We start from the raw sequence: 18928 nt of genomic DNA, 5'->3' as shown, positions 1-18928 counted from the left end.
AAAGCTCATTTATTTGATTACCACTTTATTGTTCACCACAACTTATATTAGTCCCTTTTATATTATAATTTTATATTATAATTCTAACTTTAAAGAATTACCTTTAAAGTACTACCTACTATCATATTCCCAAGCTCCATTATTTGATCATCACTTTATTTGTTCACCACAAATTATTTTAGTCCCTTTTATATTGTCTCCTTTATTTTAGCTTTAAAAAACTACCTTAGCTCATTATTTTTTACATTTGTTAAATAATTCAGGTGCTATTTTTTTTTTTTTTTTTTTTAGCTTTAGAATATTTACTTTATTTTTTACTTAATTCTAACTATAGATTCACTACAAATCTTATGATTACAAGCATTGATCCTGATACCAACCTCTTATTTAATGACTTAAATGATTCAAACAGTTACTGTAATTACTACACAGCAGAACAATCAAAGGCACTTCTCAGAGCCAACAACAACATAACTATCTTTAACTACAATATCAGATCTTTAAGCAAGCATTATGATGACCTCCTAGCATTACTAAATTCCTTGCATGCCAATATGTCCATCATTACACTAACTGAAACCTGGCTAAAGCCTGATACTACAGATGTCTATGCCATTCCTGGTTACACAGCCATACACAACTGTAGGCCAGACCAACAAGGGGGTGGCACAGCTATATACTACTCAGACCAACTAGAATGTATCACTAATACTTGCACAAGGGATGAACATGGGGAATATATAATAGCTAAATTCAAATCCAAATACCTACAAAAACCTCTCACAGTGATAAACATCTACAGAATTCCACAATCAAACATTAGCCAATTTAGTCAAAACCTAGGAAGTATGATAACTGATGCACGCATGAACAAAGATCACTTACTACTCTCAGGTGACTTCAATATAAATCTCCTGCAAGACCAGGACCCACACGTTACTGAATTCACAAACACAATGAGTAACTGCATGTTGCTACCAACAGTAACAAAACCTACAAGAGTTACAGAGACTAGTGTTTCCCTACTTGACCACATCTGGACCAACACCATATCCCCTTTAAAATCAGGCATAATTACAGATAATACCACAGACCACTACCCTACTTTCCTCATAACAACTCTTGGTAAAATACCCCAAGACACTACTAAAGTCACCTTCAGACTTCACAATGAGGCAGCCATTAATAACTTCACAACAGCAGTAACAAACATTGACTGGCACACTGAGCTAGAAATCTATACAGATATTGACGAATGTTTTAATAATTTTCTAAAAAAGACCCAATACCTTTATAACAAGCACTGCCCTAAAAAAACTAAACAGATGACAGCTAAGAGACTGAACAGTCCCTGGCTAACACCCAGCATTCTCAAATCCATAAATACAAAACACCGATATGAAAAACAGTACAGAATGGGTCACATAACCAGAGACCAAACAAAACGTTACTCGTCAATCCTAACCAGCCTGATAAGAAGGGCAAAAAAATTGTATTATGAGAACAGATTATCCAACTTACGAGGTGATATAAAAAAGACCTGGAAGACCCTATCAGAAATTCTGGGAACAAAAAAGATATCACGACATAGCGAAATAAAATTAGCAAAATCAGATGAACCCCAACTCCCACCAACAGAAACAGCAAACAGACTCAATGATTTCTTCTCCACTATAGGTCAAAACCTTGCCAATAATATCCCAAGCTCAGATACCCCACCAAATGACTACCTCACTGGCAACTACCCGAACACACTGTTCCTAGCTCCGACTAACCCATACGAAGTCTCCCTTATTATCAACGCACTGAAAAACAAGGCAGGAGATTTAAATACCTTACCACCCTTTATATACAAAAAAGCGTCACAAGTACTATCACCAATCATTGCAACACTCTTTAACAAATCCATTGAATCCTCCACCTTCCCTACAGTTCTCAAAATAGCAAGGGTCACCCCGATCCATAAAGGAGGTGACCAAACAGAGTTGAATAACTATAGGCCAATATCCAATTTACACCCTCTCTCAAAAATCTTCGAAAAATTAATTCATAAACGAATCTACTCCTACCTCATCTCCCATAACATTCTCAACCCCTGCCAATTTGGATTCAGGCCTAATAAAAATACTAATGATGCTATTATACACATGCTAGAACATATATACACTGCAATAGAGAAAAAAGAAGTCCCTCTGGGGATCTTCATTGACTTACGTAAAGCTTTTGATACAGTTGACCATGACTTGCTCCACGTAAAATTGTCACACTATGGTATTAGAGGGCACTCCCTCAACTACCTCAAGTCTTACCTCAGCAACAGAAGCCAATATGTGTACGCAAATGGGGCAAGCTCTTCCGCACAACCAATTACAGTTGGTGTCCCACAGGGAAGTGTCCTTGGCCCTCTTCTCTTTCTCCTATACATAAATGACCTACCAAATGCTTCGCAATTACTCAAACCCACACTTTTTGCAGATGACACCACATACGTCTTCTCTCACCCGAGCCCAGTCACGCTAGCCAATACTGTAAACACCGAATTACAGAAAATATCTACCTGGATGAGGACTAACAAACTTACACTAAACATTGACAAAACCTACTTCATTCAGTTTGGTAACAGAGCTACAGATGTACCTCTTAACATAACGATAAACGGATCACCTATCACAAAGCTAACAGAGGGAAAATTCTTAGGAATCCACCTCGATAATAGACTCAAATTTCATACACATATACAACAAATTTCTAAGAAAATTTCCAAGACTGTAGGCATACTATCGAAGATACGGTACTATGTTCCACAGTCAGCCCTCCTGGCCCTATATCACTCTCTTATTTACCCCTATCTTACCTATGGAATTTGTGCATGGGGCTCAACAACAACTAACCATCTCAGACCACTAATTACCCAACAAAAGGCTGCAGTTAGAATGATAACAAATTCTCAATACAGGCAGCACACTCCACCAATATTCAAAACACTCAACCTACTCACCATACAAAACATCCATACTTATTATTGCACTTATTACATACATAGAACACTTAACTCTGATATTAACCCTCCCCTCAAACATCTCCTTGCCAACCTCAACAGAACACATGACCATAATACAAGGCACAGATCACTCTTTGATGTTCCTCGTGTCCATCTCACGCTATGCAAAAACTCAATGCACATAAAAGGCCCTAAAATCTGGAATTCATTACCTGTAAATATAAAAGAAACACTACCTGTTTATAAATTCAAGTCTCTTCTCAAAGTTCACTTACTCACTCAAAACCAAATAAATACTGAATAACTGAACCATATAAATTGTATATCCTAAATGTTACTCACAATTATATCACACAAATGTTAAACCTAACTTTGTTATTTTTTTTAAATACACTACCTAACAGAATACTCCATTCTACTGAATGAACAGCAATGCATGCAACCATATGACCTGTCTTTGTAATACTCATTTGTATTTTATAGTTATCTGTTTACAATAATGTCTTATCACTGATTTCATCATTGCTTAGTTAATCTTAAGTTAATTGTAAGCCAGCCCGTAATGCTATGCATATAAGTGGCTTTGGCATGCTGCTCTTACCTGTATTTTTTTGTACCTCTGTATGTATGCTAAATTTCTAAATAAAACATATTACTCCCATTTCTCTCTCTCTCTCTCTCTCTCCCCGACATTCAGCTATTAGCTCTAGAGAAACAACGTAAATATTTTCAGGTTAACTACAGACCCAGTCTTCAGGCAAAAATATTTGCGTTATCTAAAATGCCGTTGATTGCTTGTTATTTTTTTTATATTATCCATACTGTCAGTATAGGGTTCAGGTTGTGTGTGTACTGACCTTTGTCGCTGCAAGGGTCGAGTCACAGCTCCTGCCTCTTCCTCTTTGCTGTGTGTGTGTGTGTGTGTGTTGTCTGATAATTTACAAATTAGTTCCCTCAAACCAGATGTAAACATATTGTGGTGTGTGTGTGTGTGTGTGTGTGTGTGTGTGTGTGTGTGTGTGTGTGTGTGTGTGTGTGTGTGTATGTGTACAAGACCTCTAATATCAGAACTTTATTTTATTATAATAAATTTCCCCCTGATATAGTGTATTTTGACCTCAAAATTACCCACACATCAGGTGGTGGGAGTGTGTGTGTGTACAGTGATTTTGCCGCTACGATCGTAAATTACACTCATTACGCCATTTTCACCCGTATTTGCTATTGTTATCTCAGTAATATTGTAACCCACATTATTGCTCGCTCATGTAATCATGTCATCTATTATATTGACCTTTATCGGGTGAACAGATCTAGCCGGCTTCGCTGTTGTTATTTTCACAGCTGGCTGTAATCTCGGATTTATGAGTCAGTAATAATAAAAATTAATAATAAAAATAAAACATTACAAAGTTATTATTATTATTATTATTATTATTATTATTATTATTATTATTATTATGGCAGTACTGTTACCCTGAAACTTAAATGAAATTGTTGCAGGAATCACACAAGCAGTTGTGCCCAGATCTCTGGCATCACTTGTATGTTAAGGTGGCATCATTTAACCTATATATATTTCCCCTTTGTCATACATAGTGACCTCTGTTCCTTCACTTTTCTCTTCCACTTAAGTAGTGGGTTGGATAACATTCTACATTTCATTCCAATTTTGAATGTTTCTTTTGTTTTATTCCACTGTACAGATTAAATTGTTTTTTCTTGAACCTCATGTTATATTTGACCCCACTGGACGATGTTCTTTTTACTCTGGCCTCTTTAAGTGGAACTCTCGTACAGCTTCTAGCGGCGACATCGAGGGTGGGAAAGAGCATTGGTTGAGAACTTTGTAAACAGATGCCATCCAGGAAGGTACTAACGTCCTGTGAAATGGAAACTTGTTAATTTTTTTTGCCGCTTTGGCAGTATTGCTGCTCTTTTTCTTTGGTTCATAAGCACTGGAGGTTACCTGGTTACCTGGAGGTTATTTCGGGGATCAACGCCCCCGCGGCCCGGTCCATGACCTGGCCTCCTGGTGGATCAGGGCCTGATCAACCAGGCTGTTACTGCTGGCCGCACGCAGTCCAACGTACGAGACACAGTCTGGCTGATCCGACACTGACTTTAGGTATCTGTCCAGCTCTCTCTTGAAGGCAGCCAGGGGTTTATTGGTAATTTCCCTAATGCTTGATGGGAGGCTGTTGAACAGTCTTGGGTCCCGGACACTTACGGTGTTTTCTCTTAGTGTACCAATGGCGCCCCTACTTTTAATTGGGGGTAATTTGCATCGCCTGCCCAGTCTTTTACTTTCGTAGGGAGTGATTTCTGTGTGCACTTAAGATAACAGGTAAATCTTAAAAAAAAAAAAAAAAACTTCTACTTGCATTCAGTATACACTTACCTTTATTTTCCTGTGAAAAGCTATAACATTAGTTGCAAGGTTCTTACATTCTTGCTCAGTAGAGTTCTTCTTGAGTGTAGCAGTATAAAGAATAGTATCCAACCAGGGAGTATGAGCGTCCCACTTGGGAATATAAGGAAGAGCGTTCCACCAGGGAGTATAAGGAAGATCATCCCACTGGTAAGTATAAGGAAGAGCGTCCCACCAGGGAGTATAAGAGCGTACCACCAGGGAGTATAAGAGCGTACCACCAGGGAGTATAAGAGCGTACCACCAGGGAGTATAAGAACGTACCGTCAGGGAGTATAAGAACGTACCGTCAGGGAGTATAAGAACGTACTATCAGGGAGTATAAGAGCATACAGTCAGGGAGTATAAGAGCGTACTATCAGGGAGTATAAGAGCATACCGTCAGGGAGTATAAGAGCGTACTATCAGGGAGTATAAGAGCATACCGTCAGGGAGTATAAGAGCGTACTATCAGGGAGTATAAGAGCGTACCATCAGGGAGTATAAGAGCGTACCGTCAGGGAATATAAGAGCGTACCATCAGGGAGTATAAGATCATACCATCAGGGAGTATAAGAGCGTACCGTAAGGAAATATAAGAGCGTACCATCAGGGAGTATAAGAGCGTACCATCAGGGAGTATAAGAGCGTACCATCAGGGAGTATAAGATCGTACCATCAGGGAGTATAAGATCGTACCATCAGGGAGTATAAGAGCGTACCATCAGGGAGTATAAGAGCGTACCATCAGGGAGTATAAGAGCGTACCATCAGGGAGTATAAGAGCGTACCATCAGGGAGTATAAGAGCGTACCATCAGGGAGTATAAGATCGTACCATCAGGGAGTATAAGATCGTACCATCAGGGAGTATAAGAGCGTACCATCAGGGAGTATAAGAGCGTACCATCAGGTAGTATAAGATTGTACCGTAAGGAAATATAAGAGCGTACCATCAGGGAGTATAAGATCGTACCGTAAGGGAATATAAGAGCGTACCATCAGGGAATATAAGATCGTACCATCAGGGAGTATAAGAGCGTACCATCAGGGAGTATAAGAGCGTACCATCAGAGAGTATAAGAGCGTACCATCAGGGAGTATAAGAGCGTACCATCAGGGAGTATAAGAGCGTACTATCAGGGAGTATAAGAGCGTACTATCACGGAGTATAGGAGCGTACCATCAGGGAGTATAAGAGCGTACCATCAGGGAGTATAAGAGCGTACCATCAGGGAGTATAAGAGCGTACCATCAGGGAGTATAAGATCGTACCATCAGGGAGTATAAGAGCGTACCATCAGGGAGTATAAGATCGTACCATCAGGGAGTATAAGATCGTACCATCAGGGAGTATAAGATCGTACCGTAAGGAAATATAAGAGCGTACCATCAGGGAATATAAGATCGTACCATCAGGGAGTATAAAAGCGTACCATCAGGGAGTATAAGAGCGTACCATCAGGGAGTATAAGATCGTACCGTAAGGAAATATAAGAGCGTACCATCTGGGAGTATAAGAGCGTACCATCAGGGAGTATAAGAGCGTACCATCAGGGAGTATAAGAGCGTACCGTCAGGGAATATAAGAGCGTACCATCAGGGAGTATAAGATCGTACCGAAAGGAAATATAAGAGCGTACCATCAGGTTACCTGGAGGTTATTCCGGGGATCAACGCCCCCGCGGCCCGGTCCATGACCAGGCCTCCCCATGGATCAGGGCCTGATCAACTAGGCTGTTACTGCTGGCCGCACTCAGTCCAACGTACGAGCCACAGCCCGGCTGATCCGGCACTGACTTTAGGTATCTGTCCAGCTCTCTCTTGAAGGCAGCCAGGGGTTTATTGGCAATTCCCCTAATGCTTGATGGGAGGCTGTTGAACAGTCTTGGGCCCCGGACACTTATGGTGTTTTCCCTTAGTGTACCAATGGCTCCCCTACTTTTTATTGAGGACATTTTGCATCGCCTGCCCAGTCTTTTACTTTCGTAGGGAGTGATTTCTGTGTGCAGATTTGGGACCATTCCTTCCAAGATTTTCCAAGTGTAGATTATGATATATCTCTCCCTCCTGCGTTCCAACGAGTACAAGTCAAGTGCTTCCAAGCGTTCCCAGTAGTTAAGGTGCTTGACAGAACTTATACGTGCAGTAAAGGATCTCTGTACACTCTCTAGATCTGCGATTTCACATGCTTTGAATGGAGATGTTAATGTACAGCAGTATTCCAGCCTAGAGAGAACAAGTGATTTGAAAAAGGATCATCATGGGCAGCATCTCTCGTTTTGAAAGTTCTCATTATCCATCCTATCATTTTCTTTGCACATGCGATCGTGGCACTGTTGTGATCCTTGAAAGTGAGATCCTCAGACATTACTACTCCCAGGTCCCTTTACATTAGTTTTCCGCTCTATTGTATGGCCGGAGTCAGTAGTATACTCTGTTCTAGTTATTATCTCCTCCAGTTTTCCATAACGGAGTAGTTGGAATTTGTCCTCATTGAACATCATATTGTTTACCGTTGCCCATTGGAAAACTTTGTTTATATCTTCTTGGAGATTAACCGCGTCCTCAGCAGATGACAGCCTCATGCAGATCCTAGTATCATCCTTTGCGGATGATACGGTGCTGTGGTGTATATCTCTGTTTATGTCTGATAGGATAAGGAATAAGATGGGGGCGAGTACTGTGCCTTGTGGAACAGAGCTCTTCACTATGACAGCCTCCGATTTAACTCTGTTGACCACTACTCTTTGTGTTCGATTTGTTAGGAAGTTGAAGATCCATCTCCCCACTTTCCCAGTTATTCCTTTAGCACGTATTTTATGGGCTATTACGCCATGATCGCTTTTGTCAAATGCTTTTGCAAAGTCTGTATATATTACATCTGCATTCTGATTTTCTTCCAGTGCATCCAAGGCCATGTCATAGTGATCCAGTAGTTGTGAGAGGCAGGAGCGACCTGCCCTGAACCCATGTTGCCCTGGATTGTGCAGATTTTGGGAATCCAGGTGATTTGCAATCCTGCTTCTTAGCATTCTTTCAAAGATTTTTTATGATGTGGGATGTCAGAGCTATTGGTCTATAGTTCTTAGCTAATGCTTTGCTGCCACCTTTATGGAGTGGGGCTATATCCGTTGTTTTAAGTGACTGTGGAATTTCACCCATGTCCAAGCTCCTCCTCCATAGTGTACTTAGGGCACGCGAGAGGGGTTTCTTGCAGTTCTTAATGAAAACAGAGTTCCACGAGTCTGGGCCCGGGGCTGAGTGCATAGGCATGTTGTCAGTGGCTTTTTCGAAATCTATCGGAGTTAGGGTAATGTCGGAAATCTGGCGTACATTTATGGAGTTTTGAGGCTCATTCATGAAGAAATCATTTGGGTCGTCAATCCTCAGACCGATTAGTGGTTCACTAAACACAGAGTCGTACTGGGATTTCAATATTTCACTCATTTCCTTGTTGTCATCTGTGTAAGTCCCATCCTGTCTGAGTAAGGGCCCGATATTTGGTATTTGCCTTGTTTTTGGCATATGAAAAGAAATATTTTGAATTTCTTTCAATTTCACTAATAGCTTTAAGCTCCTCCTGCCTCTCCTGGTTCCTGTAAGAGTCATTTAGCTTAAGTTCGATAGTTTCCACTTCCCTGGTCAGCGCCTCCTTTCGTGTATCAGATGTTCTAGCACTCCTGAGGAGCTCAGTGACTCTTCGTCGTCTTCTGTAGAGGGAGCGTCTTTTTCTCTCCAGTTTACTCCTGCTCTTCTTTCTTAGGGGAATATGCCTAGAACATGCTTCGGCTACCAGGAAGTTGATCCTTTCAAGGCACTGGTTTGGATCCATGTCATTTAAGACATCTTCCCAACATGTTTCGTTTAGGACATGGTTTACCTGGTCCCAGTTGATGTTCTTGTTGTTGAAGTTGTATTTTGTGAAGACACCTTCACAGGTACATGCATTCTGCTGATCAGGACCCCTATGCATGTACGTCTGGACTTCGATTAGGTTGTGATCAGAATTAGTTGTTTTGATATTCTTATGTCTCTTATCAGGTCCTCATTATTTGTGAAGATAAGGTCAAGTGTGTTTTCTAGTCTTGTTGGCTCCACTATCTGCTGGCTTAAGGTGTGTTTTTCGCAGAGACTTAGTAGCTCATGTGTGTGTGACCTTTCATCTGCGCTACCTCTGGGGATTGTTTCAGCTATAACATTATTTGCTACATTCTTCCATTTTGTATGCCTTAGGTTGAAATCACCAAGCAGTAAGATGTACCATCAGGGAGTATAAGAGCGTACCATCAGGGAGTATAAGAGCGTACCATCAGGGAGCATAAGATCGTACCGTAAGGAAATATAAGAGCTTACCATCAGGGAGTATAAGAGCGTACCGTCAGGGAATATAAGAGCGTATCAGGGAATATAAGAGCGTACCATCAGGGAGTATAAGAGCGTACCATCAGGGAATATAAGAGCGTACCGCCAGGAAATATAAAAAAGAGCGTCCCGTGAGTGTATGATGACAGGGCTGGTAAGTGAGGACTCAGCCAACCAGCCAGCGACTAGCGTACAAGAGGTAGATGGGTTCTCTTTCCAGCAAAATTGCTTCAGTCTTCTTATCGAGACATAATGCTACAATATTAGGATGAGGACACACGCTCCGACGGGGTTGCGGAGATCATGGTCTTCGTGGCCCGGTCCCAGACCGAGCCTTCCTCATTATTTACTGTGGGCTCGTGAATTTTATTGCCATATCTGGAGGTGCGAGGTTGCTAGAGTGTGGGTATTTGCTGTGTGTGTGTGTGTGTGTGTGTGTGTGTGAGAGGATCAGATCAGTGTATCAGAAGGATACAGTATTTAGCAGTTCTGTGACGACCGGGTTACTGTATCTGATAAATAAGTAGTGTTGACCAGTCCTGTGACGACCAGGTTACTATCTGAGAAATAAACAGTGTTGACCTGGCCTGTGACGACCAGGTTAGTGTATCTAAGAGATAAACAGTGTTGACCTCTCCTGCGAGGTGGGGCTGGCAAATATAGCAAGAGACTAGACAGTGTCGAGAATGATGGATGGTGTGTAGGCTGCAGTCCTGACCACCACCCCAGCCTGCCTGTCTGCACTGTTTGTCCCTTGACGCTGCTGAAGGGCTCTTGATCCAGGGAATTATACCTGCCCTCCACTTGATGCCAGTCTCATTGCCTCCCATTCCCTTGTTTATCCCTTTATTACCACTTAAATTTAATGCAGCAAAGCACAAATAGGAAAAAGTTAGAAGAGAGCCATGCTGGATTGTGTGCTGCTAGCACCAACAGCCTGACGGATCAGAAGTGCAGTTCAGTGATTGAAAATGATTACAAACGAGGAAAAATATACATGCATTACGAAACGAAACGTCGGTGATATAAAAATAAAATGAGAAACGCATCTCGTGTATGTACAAAAATGATTTTATGTCTTCCGTCTCAGAGATTAAAGAATATTTGAAACAACAAAGAGAATTTGCCTACTCTTGAATCCCATTCCAACAGTCAACTACTCTCTCTGAAGAAATGTTTTCTTGTCGCCTTTCCGCACACTTTTCGCTCTCTCTCTCTCTCTCTCTCTCTCTCTCTCTCTCTCTCTCTCTCTCTCTCTCTCTCTCTCTCTCGCTCTCACACACGCGCACATACACACACATACACATATATATGTCGTGACGAATAGGTAAAACTTGCGATTTTAGCTCAAATAGCAACGCTCTTCTTGCCGAAAAAGGCAAGCGAAAATTTGTGTATGCAATAACTTCGCAAAAAACATTCTGAACTTAACGAAAAGGATATATTTAATTGTGTTTGCTTATTATTAAATTATTGTAAACTTATCTAAAATATATTTAGTTGGATTAGGCTAAATTAAATTGCGCTTGGCAAGGTTAGGTAAGTTTTCTAATTTTTTTTATACAAAATTATTAATTTTTGCATTAACATAAATGAAAAAATATATCTTTAAACGTATAAGAAAAAAAATTTAGAAAGCACTTAATTTTAAATGAGTTTTTGCTAATTGACCAATTTTACGTATTCGGTACGACACACACACACACACACACACACACACACACACACACACATATATATATATATATATATATATATATATATATATATATATATATATATATATATATATATATATATATATATATATATATATGTATATATATATATATTATTATTATTATTACATAATATGGCACAGAAGATTTAAGAGATACATTATATATATATATATATATATATATATATATATATATATATATATATATATATATATATATATGTCGTGCCGAATATGTAAAACTGGTCAGTTAGCAAGAACTCATTTAAAATTAAGTCCTTTCTAAAATTTTCTCTTATACGTTTAAAGATATAATTTTTTCATTAATATTGATGTAAAAATTTCTAATTTTGCACCAAAACAATCTTAGAAAACTTACCTAACCTTATTGTAACAAGAACAATTTATTTTAGCCTAATCCAGCTAAATATATTTTAGATTTTTTTACAGTAATTTAATACTAAACAAACACAGTGAAATATATTTTTTTCGTTAGGTTCAGAATGATTTTGGCGAAATTATTGCATACACAAATTTTCCCTTGCCCTATATGGCAAGATGAACGTTGCTGTTTAAGCCAAGATCACAAGTTCTGCCTATTCACGACATATATATATATATATATATATATATATATATATATATATATATATATATATATATATATATATATATATATATATATATATATATATATAAAAGATAGGAAGTACCACCTCTATAGCTGGAATGGGGACCCTCATCCTCAGAGAAAACTCAAGGTTCTCCCCGGAGCTGTTTGAATATTTTCTTCTCCTACCACCCCCTATATATTTTTTATTCTATGTGAACATTTATTAATAAACAAAATACATTTACAGAAAAAAACATAAACATGAATACAATGGCACAATGTATCAAAGATGATGAATTTCCTCCAGCTCCTCCGAGGCTGGACGTGAGCCAAGTATGCAGCAAGCATTTCCCCTCTGGATGGCGACGCTGAGGCGCTGGAACATGAAAGTGGCTGCCCTTGGGTCCCTGGTGGTGTCGATGAGTCTGGAACCCAATTCTTTAAGGAAACGTGTGGCATTTTTTCCCCATGATCCCAAGGTCTCTGATCGCACTGGGACAAATTGATACTGTTGGCTAATGTCCCTGTACTTGCTGATCTTGTACTCCTCCCTGTGGTCAGCAGCTCCTCCCTGTCGCCCCACACTGTGATGGATATAGGTGTCAGCCAGTGTGGACACACAGGTATAGTCCCATGCTAAGAGCTTGCCATTCTTCCAAGGATAGATGGTGATCCCGTCGAGGGCGGTTTGCTGGGTTGTGGGTATTGTTTGCTGCAAGTGATCGTGGCTCCCTCTCGGCAGGGCATCCAGCGCTGTAGCAAGGGTTCTCTTAATGATGTCGTTGACCTCATTGTGTCTTGCATGCCAGCCCTTGGTTTTGGAACAGTTAAGACCATGTGAGCCACCGTATTGGTCTGCTTGCACTTCACCCGCCAAATACACATATATTCTTGTGAATTGGGGCAGCAAGGCGCAGAGCCACTGCAATACAGAGAGTCTTAGGGGTCGAGTCGCGTTCCCATTGCCGATATGGGAACTGTTTGGAGAAGTCCCGGTGAGGTGCACTCACAGCCTGGAGCGGGCAATCTCCCTATCTGATGTTGCAGCCCTGAGCATGTTGTAAGCACCTTTTCAGCAATTGGGCTATCCCAGCTTGACTGTTTGTGAGCCAGTGCTGCACTAGGGTTTGGTGCTGGAGCAGCAAGAGTCTCCCATTCGGTGATGGCACTGACATAGCTAGGGTCTTCTATTCCTGCTGAGTCACTGAGGGTGTCAGGAAGAATTTGTCTTATCAACTCGTTTGATGCAATGGAAGAGGATAGGAAAGCTGGTAGAGCAATCTGGGAGGATCTGCATTGTACTCCTAGCCCTCCAAGAACCTGACCGGAAGTGAGGCTTGCAACCACTGTCCATCGTCAAGGGAAAGATTCAATACACTCTCTAGCATGGCCTTCAGGAGAGAGTCATATTCCTTGAGTTTTGGACTGCTGAAGGCTGGGGAGCATCTCAGAAAATAGGTAAGTTTTGGGGGTTGACAGGCACCTGGTGAGTAGGTAGAAGGCATCGTGTGTGTCAATGTCTTTCATCTTGCTTTCCATCGTCCGGAGGTCTGAGACTTTTTTTCCTAGGACCAGTTCGATGGCATTGGACCCAAGAGGAGCAACCGAGGAGAGTGCTATTGGCTGGATCAATGGCTCGTGCTCCTGGTAAAACGGTACTAATATTCTGGATCAACTGTTGATTGGTAGAAACTATTTCACATTTGGTGGGGTTTAAAGAAAGGCCCAGGCTTTCTCCCATGTCTTTAATTTTACTGATGTCCTCCAGGAGAGATTCTGTTGTGCCAGCCAGGGATACTGTCAGTCCAGATAGATATATATATATATATATATATATATATATATATATATATATATATATATATATATATATATATATATATATATATATATATATATGTGTGTGTGTGTGTGTGTGTGTGTGTGTCATGTGGGTTTTTCGATACGTGGATGGGGTAAGAATACTCACGTAGGCTGGTAGTACGTATAATATATATCGGGAAGTATGGGAAGCGCCAACAGCCGACCTGCCTCTCTCTGCTCCATATCTTGACTGACTCACAGTGCCTATGGGTGAGGGGGTGTTTGAAATCCTGCTATGGTCAGCAGCAATATGAATACAGTCAGTGATTCACACAGAGACGGTTGGTAGTGAGTCATCTACTGGTACACTGGTTACTGGTAACTGGTTACTAGGAACTGGTACTACTACTGAGATATATATATATATATTATGTGTTTACCTGGAGAGAGTTCCGGGGGTCAACGCCCCCGCGGCCCGGTCTGTGACCAGGCCTCCTGGTGGATCAGAGCCTGATCAACCAGGCTGTTACTGCTGGCTGCAGTGTGTGTGTGTTTGACAAAACTTCAACAGCTCCTTGAGAATTAAAATATCAAGACACCCACCTTGGATGAGTTCCGAAAGTTTTTCTACTCCCGGAACTCGGCCATGGGCCAGGCTCGTCTGGTGTTTCCCAGGTCACCCAAGTATGTGTGAAGGAGTATAAAGCAGATCAATACTTTTATATTTGCAATATTATTTCGTGTATTTTTTATGTAGTATGTCTGTGGATACATCAAAACAACTCCTTAACAACATGTAGTTTTGTAGTAAGTTTAATATCTGGAGTGCTGCTTCATAAACATAGGTGTTTAATGTATATTATAGTACATTGGCTACAGTCATTTAGCGACCATAAAATGGCTTTTGTTATAGTTACTGTTGAAAAGGACAGTGGGATCGTAGGCACTGAACTTGACAAGTTTTTCCATGCGTTTTGTTTCATGATTGGTTAAACTATAAGTATTAACGAGTTTTCAGTGATTGTTTATGATTGGGTAAACTGTAAATATTAATGAGTTTCCAATGATTTTTTTTATGTAAAGTAAGAGGACACAAGTGCAACTAATGTGACATTTATTGTGGCAACGTTTCGCTCTCCAGGAGCTTTATCAAGCCATTACAAACAATACATAGACACAGAGGGTATATAAAGGCTCAGAGTGAGGTGAATACTAGTGAGGTACCATTTCGATGTTCACTAGTGGTGGTAGTAGTAGTAGTAGTAGTAGTGGTAGTGACAAAAGTAATACAATATGGTAGAGCAATTAATTCGTACATGAGTAAAAGGATATAAAAGCTATTACTTGGGTAACATAAAAATAGGTTGGACAAATATAAACTGGAATGAGGCAGCTTGTTTCAGTGTTCACTCTCTGTGCTTTGTGTAGTATAACAGGAGAGACTATGTGATGGCAGGGTTTACTGTTTTCAGGAGGATTCTTGCTAAGACTTCGGAGATGGTGAAGCTGCCGTTGTTTTGTTTAATTGTATTTGAAACAGCGATCAGTGCTGATTCAAGGCACTTGCGTGTGCGGAAATTAGTTTCTTTTATCACTAATTGGGCGTCTCTGAATTTCATAAGATGATTGGTGGAATTTCGGTGTTGTACACAGGCGTTGTTTAAGTTGTCGTTCCTACATGCGTATATGTGTTCATTGAGGCGGGTGTCGAGGTTTCTTGCTGTTTCACCTACGTAGATCTTGTCACAGCCTCCACAGGGTATAGTGTAAACTCCTGCATTGACTGGTTCGTGGTGCTTGGGTTTTGTCCTGGTTAGATCCTTTATTGAAGTGGTAGAAGCGATGGCGACTCTGGTGTTAGCTTGTGAAAGTACTTTTGAGACGTTTAGTGCAACCTGGCTGTTGGGAAGAATTATAACTTTGTTGGGAGCGGTGTTGATGCGTGGAGAATTGATGATCTGAAGAGCTCTTTTCTTGCAGTCTTTGATGAAAAAAGAAGGAAATTGTAACTCAGTGAATGTTTGGTGAATGTAAGTACATTCCTCGTCAAGAAACTCAGGACTACAAATTCGGTATGCTCTTAGGAAAAACCCGATGATGATGCCTCTTTTGGTCTTGGTATCTTGACTGGAATAGAAGTGTGTGAGATCATTTTTATTGGTGGGTTTCCGATAAACTTGAAATCTTAGGTTGTTGTCTACTTTGTGAATGAGGACGTCGAGGAAAGGTAGCTTGTCATTGGACTCTTCTTCTAGTGTAAACTGAATCGCTGGTTCAACTGCGTTGAGCCTTGCCTGAAGATCCCGTACATCAAAACGTTTTGGAGTTATTACGAGGACATCGTCCACGTAACGTAACCAAGGACAAAACCCAAGCACCACGAACCAGTCAATGCAGGAGTTTACACTATACCCTGTGGAGGCTGTGACAAGATCTACGTAGGTGAAACAGCAAGAAACCTCGACACCCGCCTCAATGAACACATATACGCATGTAGGAACGACAACTTAAACAACGCCTGTGTACAACACCGAAATTCCCCCAATCATCTTATGAAATTCAGAGACGCCCAATTAGTGATAAAAGAAACTAATTTCCGCACACGCAAGTGCCTTGAATCAGCACTGATCGCTGTTTCAAATACAATTAAACAAAACAACGGCAGCTTCACCATCTCCGAAGTCTTAGCAAGAATCCTCCTGAAAACAGTAAACCCTGCCATCACATAGTCTCTCCTGTTATACTACACAAAGCACAGAGAGTGAACACTGAAACAAGCTGCCTCATTCCAGTTTATATTTGTCCAACCTATTTTTATGTTACCCAAGTAATAGCTTTTATATCCTTTTACTCATGTACGAATTAATTGCTCTACCATATTGTATTACTTTTGTCACTACCACTACTACTACTACTACTACTACTACCACTAGTGAACATCGAAATGGTACCTCACTAGTATTCACCTCACTCTGAGCCTTTATATACCCTCTGTGTCCATGTATTGTTTGTAATGGCTTGATAAAGCTCCTGGAGAGCGAAACGTTGCCACAATAAATGTCACATTAGTTGCACTTGTGTCCTCTTACTTTACATATTGTCGGTAATTCTACCAACTTTATTACGATTTTTTTTATGATTGGGTAAACTACAAGTATTAATAATAAATCTCCGTCATTGAGATATTATTATGAAATTTGTGTAGGTAGACGACTGTTAGATGAATATATTCCTGGAATACCTGGTATTTATTGCTGGACTTTTACTCTGTGTTGCAACAGTCTTCCAAAAACCACAGTTTTTCCTTATATTTTTTCCTCATAATTCCTGAATCTCTACTTACAGCTCAGACCTTCATTTTTTTCCGTTTTTCTGATGTTTTGCCCTGGCGAATCATCACAAGCGATTCTGACCATTTTCTATTTTTCAGTTTTTTAGAGGGTAATATATATATATATATATATATATATATATATATATATATATATATATATATATATATATATATATATATATATATATATATTTATATATATTAATTAGATGTGGATAAAAAGGCTTCAAGGAAGAATATTTGGATTTCTTCCTAAAGCCGTTTGAATATTCCACTTCCCCTACCACCCCATCTTTTAATATATATTTTTTTTACCAATAGGAATATTTTATTACATAATATGGTACAGAAGATTTAAGAGATATATTAATTATATATATATATATTATATATATATATATATATATATATATATATATAATGTATATATATATATATATATATATATATATATATATATATATATATATATATATATATAATGTATATATATATATATATATATATATATATATATATATATATATATATATATATATATATATATATATATATATATATATATTATATATATATATATTATATATATATATATATAAATATATATATATATATGTCTATATATATATATATATATATATATATATATATATATATATATATATATATATATATATATATATATATGTCTATATATATATATATATATATATATATATATATATATATATATTATATATAGGATAGGGTACACCTCTGGTGTAAATTGTGGGTCCCATAGCCTCGGAGAAGTGGATAAAAAGGCTTAAGGAAGAATATTTGGATTTCTTCCTGAAGCCGTTTGAATATTCCACTTCCCCTACCACTCCATCTTTTCGTATTTTTTTTTTTTTACCAATAGGAATATTTTATTACATAATATGGTTCAGAAGATTTAAGAGATACATTGTTGATATAAAGGTGGCATATACGGTACATGTTGTTACATGTGTATCACCGATTATAAGGCGAAAATCTCATATTATATATATATATATATATATATATATATATATATATATATATATATATATATATATATATATATATATATATATATATTATATATATTACATGTCGTGCCGAATAGGTAAAACTGGTCAGTTAGCAAGAACTCGTTTAAAATTAAGTCCTTTCTAAAATTTTCTCTTATACATTTAAAGATATATCTTTTTTCATTTATGTTAATATAAAAATTAATGCTTTTGTACCAAAAGAACCTTCAATCGACACCATGCCCAGCCCTTCTAGGGTAGGGTTGGTGCCTGAGCCCGAACTTTCAGCTCACAAGACTGGCATCCCCATTAGCCCCCTTGGGGTTGGGATGGCAGACAAGAGAGGCCTAGCTTGTGGCTAGGCCTGGGGACACCTGGTGCCTCCTCCCATGGGAGACTTAGGTCTCAGACACTCCCAAGACAGGGAGGCAAGGCCGGGCCACCACTTGGAAAAGGCCCGGGCCGGGAGAATACCGGCGAATCTTTATTAATTAATTAATGAAAAGAACCTTAGGAAACTTACCTAACCTTATTATAACAAGCTCAATTTAATTTAGCCTAATCCAGCTAAATATATTTGATAGAAGTTTACAATAATTTAATAACTAACAAACACAATTAAATATATTTTTTTCGTTAGATTCAGAAT

The sequence above is a fragment of the Cherax quadricarinatus genome, chromosome 48 (genome assembly GCF_038502225.1).
Source record: "Cherax quadricarinatus isolate ZL_2023a chromosome 48, ASM3850222v1, whole genome shotgun sequence".
Classification (NCBI taxonomy): domain Eukaryota; kingdom Metazoa; phylum Arthropoda; class Malacostraca; order Decapoda; family Parastacidae; genus Cherax; species Cherax quadricarinatus.
This window is presented reverse-complemented; position numbering follows the sequence as displayed.